The following is a 19,425-nucleotide window of genomic DNA, read 5'->3' on the forward strand; positions in this document are numbered from 1 at the left end:
CATTCTCATACCTAAATTTAGATAGTTAAGCTCAATGTGGTAAACTCCTTATCTCAGGTTGGTCGCACGCCCCAGCTAAAATCTTGGCCACTACAAAGGTACACACGATGACTTGATTGTGAACCACCAGCCCGAGTGGATAGTGAATGAATAAATGAATTAGTAAAATGCTGAGCATACAACTCCTGCTCAATAAGTCCACATACGAGTACCATACATCTCTAGGATCATCACCGAGGTCTATTACACAACAAAGCAGATTGCCGCCACATCATGCACAACAAGGTGAGTGGAAGAGACCTCACTATCTGCCTTGCCAGTAGTCTGCCAATACCTACCCAGCACATCAATAGCGGACTCATTCTTCAAGCTGGTCAAACTCAGCCTAGCTTTGCCCCTTCCTCTCAGGTGGGTAAGGTCGCACCCCTTTCCAACCGACCACAACACAGTAAAAAGCATGGCCTCCTGGTATTCAATACTCTGCGCTCAAAGCATCCACTTGGTTTAGACATTAGAGTGACCTCAAGTACCTAGAGGGTTTAGGGACTTTTACCTAGGGATATATAGCACCCCATGTAGAAAAAGATTTTTGATGTCCCATCTGACCATCACGATATGCCTGTGGAGGCTACAGCCCTGATGTCGATAGAGCGTACGGTAGTCATATCACAAAATGCGAGATGCATGGGTCATACCATCTAGTCATGCATCAAACCTACTCGTACCGTGCACTCATGTGGGACAACTCCGCCTATCAGGGAGCCTCATAATAACCTGCCCACTGGCATATGTAATGGTCAACCACATCTCATATCAAGCATGCAGATGATAAGTATGAGCATGTGTCATGATGATAACTATCACGCACTCACAATCGGTATCAATAATTGGCCTAACAAAGGGCCTAAGGGAAGGTCACAATGTAGACATTTAACCATCATTGCCCATCAATGTGAACATTCAACCAACATTGCTACCAAAGAGTAGCCCTAATGGGGCCAAACATATAGTGGGGCCCATTGCCTCACATAAACATCATTACATACATCATGGTGGCATCACACATCACATTAATCCTCATATACATTACTTTGGGCCTCACACAAGGGCCCCATATACATCGCATTGGGCCTCACTCATGGGCCTCTCATACATCACATTAGGCCTCACTCGTGGGCCTCATATACATCACATTGGACCACATCACATGGGCCTCATATACATCAAGTGGGCCACATCACATGGGCCAAATAGTCATCACAATGGGTCAAAAATACATCACATTAAGGTGGGCCCTACACATGCCAAATGGGCCAGAAATACATCACATTGGGCCTCATCAGATGGACCACAATATATCACATTGGGCCTCATCAGATGGGCCACAATACATCAAGTGGCCCGCATCCACGGGCTGCACCAATGGACCTCATATACATCAAGTGGGCCACATCACATGGGCCGCACCAATAGGCCTTATATACATCAAGTGGGCCGCATCCACGGGCCACACCAATGGGCCTCATATACATCAAGTGGGCCACATCACATGGGCCGCACCAATGGGCCTTATATACATCAAGGGGGATGCATCCATGGTCGCACCAATGGGCCTCATATACATCAAGTGGGCCGCATCCATGGGCCGCACCATCTACAACATTCGTCTATTTTAAGAGGTTATTTTAGAGCATTTCCCAAAAAATGAATCATATCGAAAGATCATCTGGACCATACCACAAATAACAGTGGAGATAATGATTTCCTGTAACGCCCTGAAATTCGGGGGTCGAGCATAACTCAGCTCCCGAGTTCCAAAACATCACTTATGCAACATATTTAATGATGAATGTATGTTGACTGTATTAGTGCATAAAACATGGAATAGATTAAGCCAAAACACAGATATGATTCAGGGATAAGTGAATAAAGCAAGCGGAAGACTTATAGTAAAATGTGTACAAGTGTAAATCCCTGAATTACATATACAATTCAGATCGTGTGAAAGTGTTATGTATCAAAATTTAAGTATCAAGTTACATCATTTCAGTCCCCAAAATATATCCCAGAAATCCCGCGCATCAGACCGAGGCTCGCTAGAACCTGTCTGAAAACTGCATATAGGAGAAGGCAGCCTCGTCGTCATCCAGCTCCCGCTCTGCCTCAGACGTCGCATCCACATCTGCAACATCAGGGCCTAAGACAGAGTCTGGTGGGTGTGTAACACCGCCCCAGAAACGTGGGAGTGAGTGATCAACTCAGTGGAACAAAAAGGCACTGGTTAACATGTTATCAGTTCAATCAAATAGTAATGATAAAGCAGGATAAGTAATTAAATCCTAAGTACTCTTGTTAATGCAAGTATGAATGCAATATGATGCGTGCCCTCACGCGTACACTCTCAGCGTCTTCATCTTACATTACGCATGACATCGCCTCAAAGTGCTCCACATCTACAAAGCACATGCAAATGCGATGCATGGATATGATTACCAAGTTGTTATTAGTCCATTTCACACAACAGGATTGGGAAGCTAAGATACCTTCCTCATATCACCATCCAAACAGTGATCCATACTAGGGTCGTCAATCCTAGATATCTCATACGATCATATAGTTGAGGTCGTAGCAAAGGGCTCGTCACCAATCAATGCACGCCTTTCATGCCCTTACTACCACAGATCGGCTCGTCACCTCCTTGCGGTATCCAGGTATGCTCGAGGTCACTACAAAGGGCTCGTCACCAATCAATGTAGGCCGACAGCACGAATATAGTGTCCCATACCACCATAATCGGCTTACGAGTTTAGTTGCTCACTGGTCACTACGGGGAGGCTCGTCACCCCAGCGTAGGCCAACAGCTCGACCACGGTGTCCCATACCACCATGTCCGGCTCATGAGTCTTAGCGGATCAGGTACCATGGTTATTAGGATTTCACTGGTAAGTTCGGTACCCTAGATTCAAGCAGTAGCGTCCATACATGGTTAACATACAACAGACAATCGGGTTACTTGACGAACTCGACTAGCACGAGCGCACGTTGAATTGAACGACATAGAGTGCGCAAACACTCCGCGTAGCCAAACCACTGCCGACAACTCTAATACGACTCGGGTTCGTCTAATACGTCCTACATGGCGAAAGCAATCTCAACCACGTATATAGGGTCAATTACCGATTTCCTGGACTAAGGCATAGTCCCAAACACTTTACACTACTATAGATATTCATATGGAATGTAAAACAGTAATGGAACAACGACTCAAATCATGGTACATACGCATCTGAAAAATATCAACTTAACATAAATGTAAGCATAGGAGATGCTTGAATTTAAATAACTTGGAATGTAACTGCATAAAGGAAATCATGCACATCAACAGGAGTGTTGAGAATCACTTCTCAACGCCCACTACTAGTGTAATCAGTTACACTTAGGTCATTCATGCATTTCTACAAACACTTAGCATACATGGAACAACATACATGACGTATGTTGGAATACATGCACTTAGACAATTCCTGTTACCAAGGAGTTGTCATACATGCATCTAGCATACATACATGACAAATAATCATGGCAAACACAAGTGCGTATTTTATACGTATACGGTACTTTATAAATACACATAGAATACACAAATCTCAATATAGCACATGCATATCAGGAAAGCAATGTAAACATAACATTTGACATGTGAAATCTCATCCATAACAAGAATAAATCACTAACTGGGATTGAAAGCCTTGAAAACCATAACCTATACACTTAAAGTCCTCACCTTAAGCGAAGAAAGAACCGCCGAGCTGATTTAGACGAGTTGTCTTCGTCAACGGCGCTAGAATACCCTAAAATAAAGATGGAAATGAGATACAACAACACCAAGTTTATTCTAAGCTCTAACACAGGTTAGGGTTAGGTTAACTTACCCCAAAAGAACTCAGAATCGTTGGGAGAACGATTCAAAGCGAAGGTTCAAAGATGAAGAAGAACAAGGAAGAAACCAAGACGATTCACCAACTTACCTCTCTCACTTTCTCTCTCTTTTCCACTCTCTTTCCAAGCTAGGGTTAGAGAAAATCGTATGGAAAAGAGAGCTAGGGTTTAAGGACTATAAATAGGCCTTTATTTGACGAAAATAACCCCAGGGTCAAGGTATACTTAGGTTATAACCAAAGTAAGCCTTTCTCGATCCAACGAAGCACTTCTGGTGGGCCTATAACCACGAAAGGTCAGACTTAAGCTCATTGACCATGGATCTAGGTCAAGCTGAGTTTTCATACCGACCGGCTCTTCAGATCAGCCGTGGCGGACCACACTCAATTCAACGGTCATGGAATCTCGATCAGGTCCACAAGCACTAGGATATGCCTGGGCCAACTATCCTAATCAGAGGGTGAAATTGGGTCAGAATCCAACGGTCAGAATGCTTAAAATCGTCGCGCAAGCGACATGACTCAGATTTCAATAAAAGCTTAATAAATTCCAACCGTTCTCACACTCTTCACTCCGAGCTCTAGAAAATCGACCCAGAACATCAGATCGACTTGCTTTTCGAGGTGAAGATCAAGCCCAACTCAGTGACCACAACAGCCTAAGATCATCGCCATCGGACTTTCGACGCGCGGTCCAGGTCCAATCCAGATCTTCCAAAAATTCCCCAGAACAACTGGATTTAGCGATGGATCCCAGATTTCAGAGTAACGTAGCGCTCACTAATCTACACGTTTAGAGCATGCAGATACAATTTAAAGTGATTGATGCGGATTTCACAAGCAATCGAGTAAAGCGCTAATTACCCCAAAACAACTACTTAAGGAAAGATTAGCACAGAAATTCCAAGGTCGTTACATTTCCACCCTTAAAATTACCAAGGCCCACCATAACATTTACTTTCCATCCAATCTATTCATACGGTCATAAAGACCTGAATCAATAGGAAACACAAATATTATATTGATCCAGAACTTCTATGATCCCTAAATAGTTTTAATAGTGAACATTCAATCTTTCACTGATTTTTGTAGTGAGGTCCCCCTGATGGGCGTTCAACGGCATGGATGGACGGTGTGGATGTAGAACCGATGGACAGCTTTCATATAAAACAGATGCATGGCATGGATTATAAAATAGATGGACGGCGTTGATGAAACACATATATCACGGTGGAGTCCCACCGTCAGATAAAACACATGTCATGGTGGACCCACCGTCTTATCTAGACAGTGGAGCTAAAACACATACATCAATGGCCCCACATGTCCAGATGGACGGACGGTGTATATAAGACACATATCATGTGTGAGGTCCACACGTCCCAAACAAAAATGGACGGATGGTTTGGATATCACGATCAGACCCACTCCACTTACTGATGTCAATACAGCAGCCATAGGGCTGGTGGGGTCCATAAATGGACAGTGTGGATTAAACCCATACATCGTGTGGGCCCACAGAACTTACTGGCATCGTAAAGAAGCTATATAGCTGGGTGTCAGCGTACACCAGCCAATCTCTCCCGCCGTCCACGAATTAGACGGTGTGAATATAATACATCCCTCAAAGTGGGCCCCACAGCTAGACTGTGTGGATGCTACACATACATCATGTGAGGCCCCCACCGTCTGGACGGTATAGATCTACATAAATCATGGTGGTCCCACGTCCAGTGGGCCACACGTGCTAGGGGAGGTCCCACCGTCCATTGTTTTGGTATTTGCCCTATGTGGACTCGATGTATTATTTTGGGCAACCATGCGATGGTAAGTCTCATATATTGAATTTGATTGGATACTAGTCGATGGGCTCGCATTAAACATCTAAAGGTGGAATTCTCATGAGCCGGGGATGGTGGTCATGAGACACTGTCCGAGATGTCGGCCTACGCTTGGTGATGAACTCCCCATAATGACCTTTAAGCTTTCTTCAATTGGCTGGTTGTAAATGGAATAATAATGGTTGGGTTAATCATACATTCATAGCATACGGGCGATGACGGGTAGTTAATTCTAAATGATGTAGCACATGCCTATAGGATTTAGTTGGGATATCGTTTTACTAGCTCCCAGACCACCGACATCAGCCCACTTTCGGTGAGCTTGGAACTACACATGTATGATGTAGTTTCGCTGGTGACTGGCCACATGTATGAGTTTTGCCCAAAAGCCAATCGGATGAGCATCCCTAATTGATGTGCACTCTCGCATCCATGCATTTAATAAGACTGCATCGTGTATATTTTCGAATGCTTTTTTATATATAACTATGCTTACCTAATGCAGCGGTGTATTATCTTGAGGGGAATTCACACTGAGCCGGCCACTCATTCCTCAAATATATAACCGTACAAGTAGCACAGGTGGCCTAAATGATATTCGTGTTCATATTGATGAGGAGCAGGGTACAATTGTCGAGGATGCATGATTGTATTTGACAAGAGTTGCTATGTGATTTTATAGCTCAAGATTTGTTATAATTTAGTTTCTTTCACATGCGATATTATCGCATTTTGTAATTGTAAGTATTAGGACATTGGTTAGTATGAGTCATTATGGGCAGACGCTCTTATATTCTAAATATAAATACAAATTTTCCTTTATGTTTGATTTGTCCATCTTCCACTAAATTGTTAACTCTGAAAGAAAAAGAAATATATATATATATATATACCTGAATTTGACTATATTTAAAGGTTAACAATCGGGTTTTTGGAGAACGAGTCATATACTCGGGTTCCGAAAACACGAGGCGTTACATCACATCTCAATCAAGCTTAAAGCATAGTCCATTCTACACATTCCAACATATTATATACCATCATCCACATTTTTACCTCTCTATTTTTATGCCTTTTTCACTTATCTTGTCTACCAATCCGAGGTCACTTGAATCAGCTTCACAAGGCTAGGATTTATTCTATTTTTTCTACCTAGTCCCCCCATACGACTTTGTCATGCATGGCTAGACATATAATGTTGTTGCATATCCGAATTCCTTTGAAAGTCACATATACCATGAAGTAGATACCGCATGGAGTACGGGAAAAAAGAGGTTGCCTAATCCCTTCCTCTTTTGTAACTAAGACCCTTACCCAAATCTTTGTGATCGTGGACCAATAACAGGAGTCATTTAGGCCAGGGATTTCACAATCACCTGACCTCGGGGCATATCCACAAATTCTAGTTGACCGCAGATAAAAACAAGCATGACAGGAATTGCACATCAAAGGAAACGAGGTAACGCCATATCAAACTAGAAACACCTCACATCACACCAAAAGTGGCGAGCACGCAAGTTTCCTCCCACTCTCCTCGCAACAAACTACGTTGGTACAAGGGTCAAACCCGTGGGTGGTGTTCACAGAATGATGATTCTACTGGGGGTTTCCTTATTATCCACTAGTTGAGGTCCGAATCATAATATAGGATATACAACCTTCAAGGGAATTATATTATCTGCAAGTTATTATCTGGTGAATATTGGTTCACACTAACTCCTTAACCCACTAACATTCCAATAAATATTGGTCCTATTTACTTCTCTACATTTACTTCCTGTCTTCTAGTAAATACTGGTCTTGGGTACTTTCCTATCCAGTCCTAGGTACTTTCTTATCTTTATTTCCTATTATTCCAGTGCATATTGGTCCCAAAGTTATATTTTTGTGGGAGTTGATTAGGTGAGACCCCAGATCCACCGAGGTGGGTGGGACCCCTAACTCTTGAGCTCACAATGATGTATGTGTCTTAAATCCACACCATCCAACCATTTTCAAAGCTCATTTTAGGGCATGATGCCAAAAATGATGCATGCCCAAATCTTAGGTGGACGACACCACATGAAATAGTTATGATTGAATCCCCACCATTAAAAACTACATACAGTCCACGGGAATGTTTATTTGCCATCCAACCTACTGATAAGGTCAAAAGACTTATATGAAGAAACCACACAAATATTACCTTGATCCAAACCTTTTGTGGCCCGCAAGAAGTTTTTAATGGTTAATTACTATTGTTTCTTGTACTATGGTCCACTTGAGATTTAGATCTGCTTCATTTTTTGGATCATGCCCTAAAATGAGTTTTCAATAGAGATGGACAATGTTGCATCCATCAAAGTGGGCCCACAATCAGGGGTCCCATGCACCTCAATGGATCCGAGGATTCACCAAAGCCGCACCCCATTTCTATACATGGTTAACTTCTCAAATCTACTTATTATATATATATATATATACATATATATATATATATATATATAGATATATATATATATATATATATATATATATAATCAAAACAACTATGGGTCCTCTGCCCTTCAAAGTCAACATCTGCATACCAAAGCATCATTCAAACTCGTGCCCAACTAACCATGTCATTCAAACTTGCTGGACAATTCTGGACAATTTACGATTCCATCAACGACTCCTTCGATGTCATCGAAGCCAGATCAATGACATCGAAGGCTAAGCGATGACATCGAAAACTTACAGCGTGCAGCTTGCAAATTCGAATCCAACACAGCTTTGATCCTTCGATGACATCGAAGTCCCATTGAAGGTGTCATCGACGCTACTAAGAATGCGTAAATTTAAGGCAGTTTGCAAAATTGGTCGAACAAAGACTATATAAAGGGATTCTCTGAGGCATTCTAAGGACGAATTAGGGTTAAAGGAGTAGAGCAAGGGGTGTAGAAACTTCCAAGGAGTTCTTTCTTCTTCTCTAGTTAGTTTTTTATGTTTTTCTTAAGAGTTTTTAGCTTGATCATGTCTTTGGTTGGCTAATCTCTTAGCTAGAGCTAAGAGGTGAAGCTTATAGTTTATTTTAATGTCTTTCTTATTTAGATTCAAGTTATGATCTTCATGTTTGATATTTCATAGTTTATTGTTTGAAATTAAGAAGTATTTTGATTATTACTTTGATTTATCATCGACTCCAGGCATGGTAGATGCTTAGGAACTCTCTGAATGCTTTCTTCTCTATTTGTGATTGTTTGATATATAGAATTCTTTGATCTACCATTGACTACGAGCATGGTAGATGCTTTGAACTCTTTACAATTAATTTAATAAGATGGTTATATGTTAAACCAATGCTATGAATGTTCAAATTTATATTGGAATTAATTATGATGTTTTAACTAATCTATCATCCAACTGATAGATTATGACTTCGATTCCAGTTAAAGTGTTTATTGGATCAAGTAAAATGGCATTAAGATAATTACAAGTGGATCCTTAGCGCTCTAGTGTTTCTTTTATTAATAATTTTACTTCACAACAATCGCTTTCAATTTTTAGATTTAGTTTAACCTTTAGTTCTTATTCTTAATTAGTTCATAAATTTACACATATTCAGTCCCTGTGGGTTTGACCTCGATCTCGCCAAGATTATTACTACATCACAACCTTGCACTTGGGGTACAAGCAAACAAGTTTTTGACACCATTTCCGGGGACTGCACTGCGTTGTATTTTTCTGAATTATTCAAGTTTTAGAATTAGTTAGGATTAGGACTAACTTTTTACCTATTTTTTGTAAGTTTTCTGAATTTGTTTTTGGATACTAACTTAGTCTTCTATTTTGTAGCATCTTACTTAGCAAACTCTCTTCGCTAATATCCTTCTAACTTTTTCTCTTTTAGAATTCCTAGTTTCTGAATTTCTATTTGTAGGAGTAGTTTTTAGAACTTTGAGGCTAAGAGTATTTCATGCCCAAGTGGGTTTACCTATCCATCAACGGATTAGACATCACTTGAGATCCTTTGAGTTAATTAAAGTGATGGTTGCAAATCAACCTCATCATCCAGTCAAGGAAGTTCAAGATGAGAATGAGACGCATCATGCTCCCCGTCTCGAATTCTATGAGATTATCTACAACCGACAAGGGCGAGTTCACCTTCCTGCATGGTGTTTCCACTTAATGCAGGAAACGTGGATTTCAAACTGGGAGTGATACAACTCCTTCCTAAACTTCATGGACTAGACTCTGAAAGTCCATACTTATACTTAAAAGAATTCGATGAGATAGTCACCACGTTACAGTTTCCAAACATGTCTGATGACACAGAAAGATTGAACTTGTTTACCTTTTCATCGAAGGAGAAGGCTAAGTCATGGCTGCACTCCCTAAAGTCGCGATTTATAAGCACATGGGCTGAGATGACCCAGAAATTTCTTTAAAAGTTCTTCTTGTTTCATAAAACAAATACTTTGAGGGCAATCATGAATTTCACCTAAAAAGAGGAAGAGACTTTCTACCAATTCTGGGAAATGTTCAAGGACCTCATGAATTTGTGTCCACATCATGGCTATGAAATATGGCGGGTAATAAGCTTTTTCTACAATGGATTCACTTCACCCACGCGCTAATTATTGGAGATAATGTGTAACGACGAATTCATGAACATTCGATGCGTGGGATTATCTTGATCTACTCATGGAAAACACACAATCATGGGACACCTCCCCAAGGCCCACCACTTCTAAGCCAACTTAGTCAAGAGAATGGGGAGGAATGTTCGTCTTAAGTGAAGAAGACAACATGACTGTAAGGTTGGCCACTCTCATAAGAAAATTTGAAGCCATGGAACTTAAGAAGGTAGAAATTGTTAAACTCGATCAGGTTGTGGAAGTTGCTTGCAGTATTTGCACAAGTAACATAAACTTGACACAAGATTGTCCTACAATTCTTATGTTTCAAGAGTCGTTACACGAGCAATCAAATGTTGTGAACAACTACCTACAACCATTCAGCACCCCAATCTCAAACACATACAGTCCTCGTTGGAGGAATCATCCCATCCTTAGTTGGAGGAACGACCAAACGACTGGCGCAAACATAAATTCTCAAGGGGTCCTACCTCAACTTCCAAATAAAAAACCCCAAGAGGATCAAGTTTTGAGGCACGTACAAAACCAAGAGCTCTTCAATTAAAGCACTTTGCAAGCATTCAAGGACCTTACTAAGTCCAAACAAAGGATTAAGTCACACTCAGCGATTGTAGAGAAACGGACCTTTCCATCCCAACCTCTACCCAATCTAAAGCCGCAATGTGAGATGAGTGACCCAAGCTCTTCCAATCACAAGGAGCAAGCTAAGTTTATTACCACTCTCAGAAGTAGAAAGACAATTGATAAGACCATCCCCATGAGGGTTAAAAAGCCTAAGGACTTAGAAGAAGCTAAGAGAGATGATGAACTTAGCATTACTCCACAAGAAAAGGAAGCATAAAGAGTGTACAAGTTGATTGTGCCATTCCCTCAGCGGTTGATTGCACCAAAAATGTTATCTAATTCTCAGGATCTTTTGGAGGTTCTAAAATAAGTAAAGGTCAACATTCCTCTCTTAGATGCCATTAAACAAATACCCTTGTATGTCAAGTTCTTAAAAGACATTTGCATGGCCAAAAGATGATAAAGTATACAAAAAAAAGTCCTTTTAACCGGAAAAGTGAGTGACATCCTAAAGCAAGATGTGCCACAAAAGTAAAAGGATCCGGGTAGCCCAACTATCTCTTTTGTAATTGGGGACCGCCGGATTGAGCACGCATTTCTTGATTTAGGAGCGAGCCTGAATTTGATTCCTTACTCGGTCTACGAACAGCTTGGCCTTGGTGAATTAAAACCCACCAGGACCACACTTCAATTAGATGATCGATCAGTTCATATACCGAGAGGAATGATCAAGGATGTGCTTGTCCGAGTCGAAAAATTCAATTACCCAGTAAATTTTACCATTTTGGATACACAACTTATCATAGACACGAGCACTCAAATTCCAAGCATCTTAGGTCATCCATTCCTAGCCACATCAAACAAAATCATCAATTGTAGGAATGGGATTATGAAATTGACTTTCAGGAACATGATATTAGAGCTGAACATCTTTAATATGCACAAGCAACCCGAGGAAGTTGACGATGCCCACGAAATCAACCTGGTAAACTCATTCATGGAAGATAGAGCCCTCCTAACTCAATACTCTGATGCTCTAAAGACATGCCTAGCTCACTCCCCTGATTTAAATGATGACATGATTAGGAAGATGGATGCCTTGCTCGAGGCAACACTGGTACTTGAAGTCGACCAATGAATGCCACAATTTGAATAATTGCCCATTAACAAGACAATGCCTCTACCGTTAAGCATCAAGGCACCAAAGCTTGACCTAAAACTATTGCTGACTGATATTAAGTATGCTTACTTAGGTTAAGATGAGACATATCCGGTTGTAATTTCTACCCACCTAGACGAAAAACAAGAGAGTATGCTTCTAGCTACTCTGATAGAACACAAATGAGACCTTGGATGGACCATTACAAACCTTAAGGTAATAAATCCTTTGATTTGCACTCACCACATTTACCTTGAGAACGATGCAAAAATGTCTAGACAACTACAACACTGATTAAATCTAAACATGAGAGAGGTGGTTAAAGTTGAGGTGCTTAAGCTATTGGATGTGGGTATCATATTCCCAATATCCGATAGGCAATGGGTGAGTCCAACTCAAGTGGTTCCCAAGAAGTCCAGGATGACCATCATAGCCAATGCTGATAACGAACTCGAGCTAACTAGAGTCACAACTAGTTGAAGAATGTGCATTGACTACCAAAAATTGAATATCATCACTAGGAAAGACCACTTTCCTTTTTCCTTCGTTGATCAAATTCTAGAAAGGTTAGCTAGTCATTCCTACTACTATTTTTCGGACGATTATTCGAGCTATAACTAAATAGAGATAGCCCCTAAAGACTAAGAAAAGACAACATTTACATGTTCCTTTGGCACTTTCACATACCGAAGGATGCCATTCGGACTATGTAACGCCCCCGCCACATTCCAATGATGCATGTTGAGTATCTTCTAAGACATGGTGGGGCAACTTTTAGAGGTCTTCATGGATGACTTTGAAATTATGAGTAAACCGCTATAAGAGAAGCTTGGATATAGTCTAATTGTCCTAAAGGGGGGTGAATATGATTTTTCAAAATATTTTAACTCTTTTGCATACACTTTGTAACACTCTGGTTCCCTAAACCCTAGTACACTACTCGTTCTTCAAAAACCCGAGTGTTACCTTTAAGGATAACCCAAATTTCACATACATTTTTTTTATATCAAAGTTAACAATCTAGCGGAATATAAAAAAATTTAAGTATAAGAGGGAATCCAAATATACATAAATAAATATTCGAGTGGCTACCCAAAAACTTATACAAACCAATGTCTTAAGTTTTTAAGATATATGATGGTACAAATTAAATACAAATGAATTAACAATAGAGAGTCGCAAGATCATCTGGCTCCTCCTATTCCATATGAACACTAGCATACGCATCATCTACATCTCCTACACACTGAATATGGTATGATAGCGTCAATGGCTATCATTGTGAGGTATATAACCCCCAAGATTTATCAAAACATCTCGATAATTAAGCATAGTTGTCAAGAACAGTCTATAATGAATATTTCACAATGACCATCATATTAATAAGATAAAGTTTATCAAATATGCATACATTGAATAAATTTCACAAAGATATTCTTGTGTTAAATGCATGAATGCATGCACATGCTCACAGATCTAGGCATATCCAACTGGCAAAAAGGTTGCCCAAGGAGAATTAACCACCCAGAAAAGTACTCAAAGTACGCCCTAATGTAAGCCCCGTATCCTAGACCGTACCGTTCCATAGGCTTCCGTGGTCTTCCCGGTCGAATTTCGACAACCTTTGACCTTTATCTGATGTTTGCGCATGACCCTGAGTTACACGTCGTCAACCCGAGTTGACTCAATTCGAGACTTATACCCTAGCGACCACGCCGTCGCCGCGGTTCCAATGCCGCATCTCGCGCGCCTAGGTAATACCCAGGCCAGGAGATGTGGGCCCGCATTCGATACGAGGAAAATGCCGCGTGTACAAATTCTGAAAGAATCTCTACAACTTGTCATATCCATCAACCCATTAACCAATCACCTCAACCAAGTACACCATCACCTCACACCCTTCCCTAAGCAACCCCCAAAGTCAAAAAAGGTTCTTACACACCCATACTTTTCTTACACTATCTACCATAAAAGTCAAAAAGTCTCTTACACATCCATCACCCATCTCTCTCTCTCTCTCTTTACAACCCTCACTCTCTCATTTTTTCAAACTCATTTTTAAGCAACCAAAATATCATACGTTTAAGCCAACTTGTACATGTTACCGACTTATACGTGCTATCGATGTCAGATTTCGACGTTATCTTGGGCATGGATTGGCTTGCCAAGTACCACTCCATCTTGGACTGTTTCATGAGGATAGTCACGTTCTGTATACTAGGCTTGCCGCAGTTTCAGTTCATTGCAAAGCCCCAGGGAGAGCCATTGTCGTGCTTGATGTCCTACGTCATTGAAGAGACTGTTGCTACTTGTATTGATCAGTTGCCGATTATTTGTGATTTTCCCGATGTGTTTCAGGAGATTCCGGGATTACCACCTCGCTGACTCACTGAGTTTCAGATTAACCTCGTGCCTGGTACCGTGCCTATTTCGAAGGCCCCGTATCATATGGCACCGTTGGAGTTGCAGGAACTGCAGAAGCAGTTGGATGAGTTGTACGAGTTAGGCTTTATCCGTCCGAGCAGTTCGCCGTGGGGAGCGTCGGTACTCTTCGTGAAGAAGAATGATGGCTCATTGAGACAAGGACTACCACGAGCTCAATGTTGGTCATAATTAATGAGCCATGTGCCCCATGGGTCGATAGTGTACAGTAATACACATGTTACACCTACAACTATTGAAATGAGTTTGGTGTAGCCCAAGCCCACTTGAGGACCATTGGTGCAGCCCATCCATGAGGCCATCATGATGCATTTTTGCCCATGGGTGGGGCCCACCTATTTGTATAGTTAAGCCCATATCGCGTGGACCGTTTGATGTAATCAAGGCCCAGATACGTGGTCTATTTGTGGAATATGAGACCCACATGTGAGGCCCATGGTGATGCATTGATTCGGCCCATTTGAATCAGCCCATTTAATCGGCCCATTCAATCGACCCGGTGTGATGTATGTGAGGCCCATGAGCGAGGCCCAATGTGATGTATATGTGGCCGTTGCATTGTGTATGAATTCTTTATGTAGGCCACTCCTTGGGAGCAATGTTGGTTAGATGTCCACATTGATGGGCAATGATGGTTAGATGTCCTCATTGTGACCTTCCCTTAGGCCTTGTTAGGCCCATTCTCTGTGTGGTTAACCTAAATAAGTGGGCCCCATTTGCCGTATGTGACTATCGATTCTGATTATAAGTATATCACAACATAGCATGATAATACATGTTCATACGCATCATCTGCATGCTTGTGATGAGATGAGTGATTGATCATCGCACATGCCATTAGGCAGATTGTTATGGACTCCCTGGTAAGGGAAGTTACTCGCACGAGCGCATGGTACACACATGTTTGTTATATGATTGGATTGCGTGACTCATGCATCTTACATTGTGTGACATGGTTACTATACGCCCTAGCGACATAAGGGCCGTAACCTCCACAGGCATATCGTGGTTAGCGGGATTGGATACCGAAAATCTTGCTCTATATGGGGTGTTATAGATATCCTTGGGTGAAAGTCCCTAAACTCTTATGGTACCAGGAGGTTGCTCCAACGTCTAGACCGAGTGGGTGCATGAGCACCAAGTGCCGATTACCAGGAGGCCGTGCTTTTCACTATTTCATGGTCGGTTGGAATGGGGTGCGGCCTTACCCACCCAAGTGGAGGGGGCAAAGCTAGGTTAAGTTTGACCAGCTCAAGGAATGGGTCTGCCATCGACGAGCTGAGTCCGATATTGGCATGTGGATAGTGAGGTCTATTCCACTCACCTTGTTGCGCGTGATGGGGCAATAATCTGGTTGGAATGTACTAGGCCCCGGCGATATTTCAGAGTTGAGCCGTATTGATATGTGGACTTAGATAATGATTCATATGCTTGAGTTACATCTCGCATCGCATGGCCTTGGTATGGGCCGACATCATTCATGCCTTACATTGTATAGCCTTGTTACGGCTAATTGTTTTCATGGATTCGTCAGCATATTCCGCATTACTCTGATACTACATAATTGTATTACTACCTTACGCACACACTTTCACCACGCTCTAAGCTTTCTATAAGCTTATGCACGACCGTTGCGTGCAAGTGACGTTGGACCGCAACAACACTGAGGCAGGAGTGCATAGCAGATCATCTTGGAGCTTTTGTCCATTATCATTGTATTTTCATTTATGCTCATTGTACTTATAAAGTTTTTGATCATAGTGGAAATGTAAGAGTTTTTGGTTGTTATTTGTGGGTTATGCCTTTGGTTATGCTTATTATAAATCAAACTGACATTGAAAATCCTCCTCGTAGCATCCCAGGATCGGAACCTAGCGAATGGGCACTGGGAGCTAAGAACGGGGTACTACGGAGGCTGTCGGCGACGGATTCGGCGATTGAGAATTTTGTGAGCCCGGTTTCTGAGTTCGGGGCGTGAAGAAGTTGGTATCAGAGCATAACTTGGGAATGACTGAGAACAACATTACATGTCTGCATATAGTTTAGAATGACTAAGTCCTAAAGTTTGGATAGCTTAGTGATCTTCCATTATAGGCCTTTAACGTGCATGCCTTCAAGAGTTTTCAAAGTTAATAGGCGCCTTCACTCTTTCCTGTAGGACATGCCACATTGGAGAGTGACCCGATCGACTCCCGCTTCACCACATGTGGCTCCCACCTTACCACCTACGATCCCCAATCCACCACCAAAGGTTCCTACCACCCATCCTGAGGATGCTGCTCCTCCACCAGAGACTAGTGCAGATCCAACCGTATCTGTGAGTACCTCCCAGTTACAGCAGATGTTATAGGTTATGATGGCTGCCCTTCAGGGGTAAGGCAAGCACCCACTCGTTTCGTCAGCCCAGGCAGAGCAGGAGTGCGCGAGTGCCCTCCTTCAAGAGTTTCGATGACTCGATCCCCTGCATTTCCAAGGTGAGCCAGACCAGACAGTAGCAGAGAGATGGCGCTCCGATGTGGAGAAGATATTTGATACGATGGGATATACGACCGAGCGACGAGTCCGATTAGTAGTATTTCTTCTCTATGGTGAGGCTGAGCACTGATGGACATCAGTCTCTCGAGCAGCAGGCACCGATTTTGTGTGGACCTGGGAGGATTTTATGGATCGATTTGACCAACAGTATTTTCCTGATTACATCCGACGACGGTGAGCTTTGTAGTTCAAGGCCCTGGTGCAGGGTGATATGACGGTGGCTCAGTATGTCACTCGTTTTGTAGCATTGTCCAGATTTGCACCATATCTAGTAGATGATGAGGAGCGGAGAGTCCGTCGATTTGAGGATGTCTTGCTTACAATCTTTGAGGCCGTGTTATTGGACATGAGCTCCCGACCTTTGAGGGGCTGGTACGAAGACCCAGATTTATGAGGTTAAGTGGGCCAGTTCTCGGTCTAATCGCGGTCAGAGGAGAGACCAGAAGAGGTAGGCTCCTTCCGTTGACTCCCATCAGCATCGACCACAGCAGCAGAGGTGCACAGGTCGTCCAGCCTTTTGAATGCCAGCAGCACCTCCAGCACCACCTTTGAGGCAGTTCACCGGCACCTGTTTTGGGTGCGGTGCGACGAGGCACCGTATGTGGAAGTGTCCTCGCCCCCAACAGTAGTAGTAGCAGAGAGGTCCACAGCAGCCTCCATCACAACCGTAGCAGAAACCCCCACAGCAGCAGTAACAGTAGCCTCCACCACTGAGGCCACATCAGCAGCAGCATCAACACCAGCCTCCGAGGCCGCAGCAGTAGAGGCAACAGTTTCGACCACCTCAGCGACCCCAATAGCAGTAGCACGCTCAGAGGGGACAGGCACCTTCCCAGCCAGCTCAGGCTAGGTTCTATGCGGCTCAGCAGGACCCGCAGTCATCTGGAAGGGTCGTCGAGGGTATACTTTTAGTCTCTACATGCATTGAACGTGTGTTATTTGATTCCAGTGCTTTGCACTAGTTTATGTCTGAGGGATTTTGTCGTTCGACTGGATTACCGACAGAGTCTACTCGAGAGGGGTTGACCATATTGACGCCCATGGGGAAGACTACAGTATTAGGCCGCTTCTATTCGTCTTGTCCTGTGTTAGTGGAAGAGATTTTCTTACCCGCCGACTTGTACGTGCTGCCGATGTCAGATTTCAACGTTATCTTGGGCATGGATTGGCTTGCCGAGTACCACGCCATCTTGGACTACTCCGTGAGGACATTCACGTTCTGTATACCAGGCTTGCCGCAGTTTCAGTTCGTTGTAGAGCCTCGGGAAGAGCCATTGTCGTGCTTGATGTCCTATGCCTTTGAGGAGCCTGTTACTGCTTGTATTGATCAGTTGCCGATTGTTTGTGATTTTCCCGATGTGTTTCAGGAGATTTCAGGATAACCGTCTCACCGACTCACCGAGTTTCAGATTGACCTCGTGCCCGGTACCGTGCCTATTTCGAAGGCCCCGTATCGTATGGCACCGTTGGAGTTACAGGAACTGCAGGAACTGCAGAAGCAGTTGGACGAGTTACACGAGTTAAGCTTTATCCATCCTAGCAGTTTGTCATAGGGAGCTCCATTGACTACCGCGAGCTCAACAAAGTCACGATTAAGAACAAGTACCCGCTCCCAAGGATTGATGATTTGTTTGATCAGTTGTAGGGTGCACAGTTCTTTTTGAAGATTAACCTGTGTTCCGGTTATCATCAGATTCGGGTCCGAGAGGAGGACATTCCGAAGACAGCATTTAGGACGCGTTATGGTCATTTTGAGTTTCAGGTCATGTTCTTCGGACTGAACAATGCACCCGTGGTTTTTATGCAGTTGATGAACGAGGTCTTCCGTCCGTATCTCGATCAGTTTGTTGTAGTGTTCATCAATGACATCTTGATTTATTCGAGGACCCGTGAGGAGCACGAGCAGAATTTAGAGATTACATTGCAGACCCTCCATGCCCACCAGCTGTATACGAAGCTAGAGAAATGTGAGTTTTGGCAGGAGGAGGTGAAGTTCCTCGGTCACGTAGTGACGAGAGAGGGTGTCGCAGTGGACCCCTCGAAGGTTGAGGCAGTGCGTCAATGGGGCCAACCCACGACTGCATCTGAGATCCGCAGTTTTCTTAGTTTAACGGGCTACTACCGGTGTTTCATTGAGGGCTTCTCCCATATTGTAACCCCGCTGACCAGGTTAGCTCGGAAGGGCACGAAGTTTATTTGGAGCGACACCAGTGAGCGAGCGTTTACGCAGTTGAAGGACTGTCTAACGTCCGCTCTTGTCCTCACTCTTCCCTCTGGGAGTGATGGATTTATTGTATTCACCGATGCCTCTCATATTAGTTTGGGTT

The sequence above is a fragment of the Magnolia sinica genome, chromosome 18 (assembly GCF_029962835.1).
Source record: "Magnolia sinica isolate HGM2019 chromosome 18, MsV1, whole genome shotgun sequence".
NCBI classification, from domain to species: Eukaryota; Viridiplantae; Streptophyta; class Magnoliopsida; order Magnoliales; family Magnoliaceae; genus Magnolia; species Magnolia sinica.